The following is a 6,000-nucleotide window of genomic DNA, read 5'->3' as shown; positions in this document are numbered from 1 at the left end:
TAAGGTTGAAGTGGCAAATGACTCCACGCCCACTCAGCAGATTGTACCTCTGTTCATTTTCTGGCCTGCCTCTGAACTCCTGAGCATGAAAAATCATCACTCTTGAGCATTCTTGGATGAATGAATCCAACAGCCACTTCCCAAATTAAGCAAGCACAGGTCACAGTAAACCTGCTCAGGCCACGTGGAATCTATTGCCAAATCTCTTGTTGGACTCAGACAGCATGTTCATGTACTCAATGTACTGTTCTTTCTGGATCTGCAACTCTTCATAGGTTTTAGCTGCAAGAAAGATTGACATGAGACAAAGGAGGCCAATCCAGCCCTTGCCTCTGTTACGTGTTTGGTCTTTTTATTCTTTCCTTTGGCCATTTCTCACGGCATGCTTTGTTGATCTATGGTCATTCTAGATAGTCACCCACACTTCCACCATCTCTGCATCCCAGTAATTGGAGTGAAGTAAGTTGGGAGTTGAGAAAATTGCATGAGGAAAATCAAGATATAGGATGGTGTGTCCTAGGGGCCACAGAAAGCTGTGTGTGGCTCACTCGAGCCTCTCTGTCACGGTGCCTGGCCAATTCAGTTTCTTGATGCTCTTTATGTCATTCCCACCATTCTCCCTGTTACCACTGTCTCCTACACTACACTGGGGAGTCCCAGGGATCAAACAACTCAGGGAGGTGGAGCAGTATTCTTCTTTAGCAAGACCTGTTAGTGCCTCAGCTCATGAGCCTCCAAAGGGAAATCTCACCCCCTGGGACCCTGAACTCTCTGGAATCAGCATTGTGTTAACCAGGAATTGGAGCATCTGAGTCTCTTCCTTGGAAGTTCGAGGAAACCTAAATGTGAGTGAAGATTAGGCAGTAGGGAAGTAGCTTGTGGCCTCACTTTCATGGGTCTCCCTCAGCTCTTTAATATTTTCTCTACATTTGCATTGTTCTGAATCCTGACTCCAGTCAGTCAAGAGCTGCTTCTAAAGTACCACCTGCTGGTCCAGCTGCAATTTCTCTGTGTCCAGTTGCATGGAGGTGGCCGGGGATGCTGCAAGGTGACTAAATCGTGAAGCATGTTGCTCTGGGATTTGTCCTCATGCCATGTGGCTGAGCACTTTCCTTCAGAACTTCCACATGAAGGCACAAGGCTGGGAGTGAGCATAGGCCACAGGGGCATCAGGATCCCAACCTGAGAAGGGGATGCAGCAGATTCCCAGGCAGAACACAGACAGGCAGCACCTATGTCCATCCCTCACCTACAGGTCCCCTGTCCTGAGCCCCTGGCTACTTCCCTGTCACCTCCTACCTCCTAGGATTTGCACTCTTATTTTAAGACTCTCAAGCTCATGGCCATGGGGCTAACAGTGAGAACAGTGAGTGAGTTGTGAATCTCAGGTCCAGAACCAAGGCTGAGAACTGGCTGCCACACACCCTCTTTATTGCTACATTATACCTTGACCATGACTTTCAGGCCCTCAAATAGTAGAGACTCTACCATCGCATATCTGCTCTCCCTGAGCAAAATTTTCCTCTGTGTAGTGTCTGGAACAGGGCTCTGAGCTCTAGCACACTACCAGAGGTCATTGGTGAGCCTTGCTAGATGAGTATTTCAAATACCTTGTCCCCCCAAAAAATGTTCAAATTTAATCAAACTAGCATAGAAGTGGACACTCAAAGGAAAGACATGGTAGGTGACCCTCTGTCCCCACATCACCTCCATATCTTTTGATATGGGACATTGAAGGGTGGACAAATACACAGCTCATGTGCTGCCTGGCTGTTGGTCTCCAGCAAAACTCATGATCAGTACATCCATGTGCTCAATGTATTGGTCTCTCTGAATCTCCTAGTGCTTTAGCAGTCTCTTCAGCTACCAGCGTGCTCTCATGATATAGGGATGCTTTCAGCCTACCCCTCTTCTATCTTTTCCCAAGCTTCACATATTGTCTTTCCTTAAATGCAGCTTCATGACAACTGACTTTAATGCCCTCATTGAAGTTACAATAATTCTCACAATTTTTTAATTTTTTTATTCATTTGGTTTTGGGGCCAAACCCTATGCTGCTCAGGGGTTATTCCTGGATATGAGCTCAAAAATCACTCCTGGCTTGGGGGACCATATGGGACACCAGGGGAAAAGCAACCCTCTTCCTTTGTTGGTGGGAATGTTGTCTTGATCACCCCAACTTTGCCTCCTGCGGCCTCCAGGTAAATTGAATTTGAGACCCCTGGTCTAGAGCATATTCTAAGTCTAAGCTTCATTTTCTCTAGCTGGATGGATCATAGTTGAACTAGCTCAGAAATTTTTTTTAGCTTTGTGTCCCTTAGAATGTCACTGTGAACATGAAGGCAATCATGTGACAACAAGAAAAGGTGATTTACTGTGAGTCTGCTGTGACAGGAAAATCAGTCACTGCCTCCCTGCCACTAAGGTGTAAGGCATATAAGGCAGAGATTCAAAGGCAGCCAAATAGGAGATTCTGTATGCAGAAAAAAGGAAAGGCTTCCCTTCTGCAGTGGTTGGAAGCTTGTGGAGTGGAAAGCTGTGGACAGGACTTACTGGAAGTAGGATATTTTCTGGGATTGATCTTAAATTGAAAATAGAAATGAGAATTAAAGAAGCTGTGAGCTAGTGATCCAATTCTTGTTCTTTGGGAGACAAATTGCTGCAGTAATATAAACTTGTCTTTTAGATTGCCACTAGAAATGGCAGCCATTCGAGTCTGACTTCAAGCAGACTGGCTTCCTGGCTGTCTGGTTGCTAAAGGTTTAGATTTCTACACATGTTCAGCTCATTGTAGGGCAGAGTTCTGATTTATACATTGTCTGGCCATTGTCCATTTGTGTATTCAGTTTCTCACCACTTAACTTTGCAGAACCTCATTTTCCTCTCTTTTAATGGGCTATTAAGGCTTGATATTACCTAATGCATGGCATTTATCTGAATGTCCATGACACAGTCTAGGCAACTCAGTCATTGTCTAATCAAAAAAATGTTTGATGGTACATTATTGATGATTTTAGTATAGAACATGGTGTTTGTTTATGTTCTTCTACAGATAATTCATTTTCGCTGTACTTGAATTTATTTTATGCCTAGTTTATCCCTGTGCCAAAGTATGTGCTTTTTTAGTCTTTCCTGTGATTTTTTTTTTGCTTCTTTCCATCCTAGAGGTCAGGTTTAGGAACAATTCTCTCTTTTTAAGTAATAATATTCTCTATGAAGCACGAAGAGCTCCACAGGGGTTTATTCAACCATGAGCCCTAGAAGTAATGTGGCACAACGTAGATATGCTCAATGATTCAAAAATCTACATGAAACCCTTAAATTCAGCATGATTCGCTGCACTTTAAGGAACCTGCAGTAAAAATTCAGCCCACTTTCTATGTCATTGAATCTTCCAGCCATCACTGCTTAGTCTAGGTGTACTTACCAAAGCCACTATTATAATAATCAGAATCACACAATGCTTCTGGGAAGTGAGTTCCTTTAGAGACTTGGTGGCATTTTGCACACACATGCTTTTGATGGCATGTGCATTTCATTAGTGTCCATACAGTGAACAGGAAGACTCGCATATCTCAATTTGCATAAGTTTGTAGTGGTTTCATGTCAACTTAATAGCAAACCATTTGGAGACCACCTAAGCCTGCTTATGGAAGGGGAAAGTCATGGCCCCTTGGAAAACATTTGAGTAAAGTAGAGAATTTTTGTAAAAGTTTTAATTTTGATTGCTTCTAGGCCTTTTGGCTTAAAAAGAAAAAGAAAAAATATTTTAATTTTGAGGACTAAATTAGATATCTGTGACTATATTTACATGCATTTATACAAATAAGTTTGAGGGTTTTTTGTTTTGTTTTATTTTTCTTTTTTTAATATATTTTATTTTATTTAAACACCTTGATTACATATATGATTATGTTTGGGTTTCAGTCATGTAAAGAACACCACCCATCACCAGTGCAACATTCCCATCACCAATGTCCCAAATCTCCCTCCTCCCCACCCAACCCCCGCCTGTACTCTAGACAGGCTTTCTATTTCCCTCGTACATTCTCATTATTAGGATAGTTCAAAACGTAGTTATTTCTCTAACTAAACTCATTACTCTTTGTGGTGAGCTTCATGAGGTGAGCTAGAACTTCCAGCTCTTTTCTCTTTTGTGTCTGAAAATTATTATTGCAAGAATGTCTTTCATTTTTCTTAAAACCCATAAATGAGTGAGACCATTCTGCGTTTTTCTCTCTCTCTCTCTCTCTGACTTATTTCACTCAGCATAATAGATTCCATGTACATTCATGTATAGGAAAATTTCATGACTTCATCTCTCCTGACAGCTGCGTAATATTCCATTGTGTATATGTACCACAGTTTAGCCATTCGTCTGTTGAAGGGCATCTTGGTTGTTTCCAGAGTCTTGCTATGGTAAATAGTGCTTCGATGAATATAGGTGTAAGGAAGGGTTATCAGACCTGAAACCGTAAGATATATAGAACAACACGTAGGAAAAACATTCCAGGACATTGAGACTACAGGCATCTTCAAGGAGGACACTGCACTCTCCAAGCAAGTGAAAGCAGAGATTAACAGATGGGAATGTATTAAGCTGAGAAGCTTCTGCACCTCAAAGGAAATAGCGCCCAGGATACAAGAGCCACCCACTGAGTGGGAGAAACTATTCAGCCAATGCCCATCAGATAAGGGGTTAATCTCCAAAATATACAAGGCACTGACAGAACTTTACAAGAAAAAAAAACATCTAATCCCATCAAAAATGGGGAGAAGAAATGGACAGACTCTTTCACAAAGAAGAAATACAAATGGCCAAAAGACACATGAAAAAATGCTCCATATCACTAATTATCAGGGAGATACAAATCAAAACAACTATGAGGTACCACCTCACACCCCAGAGATTGGCACACATCACAAAGAATGAGGACAAACAGTGTTGGTGGGGATGTGGAGAGAAAGGAACTCTTGTCCACTGCTGGTGGGAATGCCGCCTAGTTCAACCTCTATGGAAAGTGATATGGAAATTCCTCCAAAAACTAGAAATCGAGCTCCCATATGATCCAGCTATACCACTCCTAGGAATATACCCTAGAAACACAAAAATACAATATTTTTATTTTTTTTATCTTTCACAGTAATATTTTAGGTAAGTTTGAGTTTTTATGTAAATATTAGCCACCATCTTATTGTCCTGAAACTACATAACAGTGGAGTAGTTTTCTTTTAAGTATGTATAAAAGAAGTTAACAGGAACCAAAAACACAAATGTAGCATTCAAAAAGTATCAAACAATACATATGGGTGATCTGGCAGCAACATCTGTCACCCCATCAATCGCCAGGGTTGATTCAGCTGATCTGGCTGGCTAGACAGGTGCCCCCTTCCTCCCTCACTGCTCCAGGTGCATCCCTCCCAAAGCTGCCCACTTGATTTAAAATAATGACTTTTCCTGAGAGCAGATGGACTCTATTTTGGTGGAGGGTATACAAATAGCTGCACTCCTCCCTAGGACCTCCTAAGAAGCTCTGAAGGTCCATTGTAAGGCAAATTAGGGCCATCAAGACCTCAAGACTCCAGATACATACAAATGGTGCACTGCCTCTGGCAGTTCACCTTTCTTTAAAACAGAAGGTATCAAAGTTGAAGAGACAGTTGTGTTAAGGAACTCGCCTTGCATGTTGTGAACCGAAGTTCAATCCCTAGCACTATATATGGTCCATTGAGCACCACTAAGTGTGACTCCTGAGTGCGAATTCAGAAATGAACCCTGAGTACCGCTAAGTTTGGCCCCCCAAAAAACAAATAATAAAAAGTTACCAATCATAACCCATAAATGGAGCCAGAGAGATATTACAGCAGGTAGTAAATGTGCCTTATTTAGCCAATTTGGGTTGGATCCCTAGCACGCCATAGGATTTCTTGAATTCTTTTAGAAGTGATCCCTGAATGCAGAATCAAGTGGAAGCTCTGAGAACTGACAGTGGCCCCCCC

Source organism: Suncus etruscus, chromosome X, assembly GCF_024139225.1.
Source record: "Suncus etruscus isolate mSunEtr1 chromosome X, mSunEtr1.pri.cur, whole genome shotgun sequence".
NCBI lineage: Eukaryota > Metazoa > Chordata > Mammalia > Eulipotyphla > Soricidae > Suncus > Suncus etruscus.
This window is presented reverse-complemented; position numbering follows the sequence as displayed.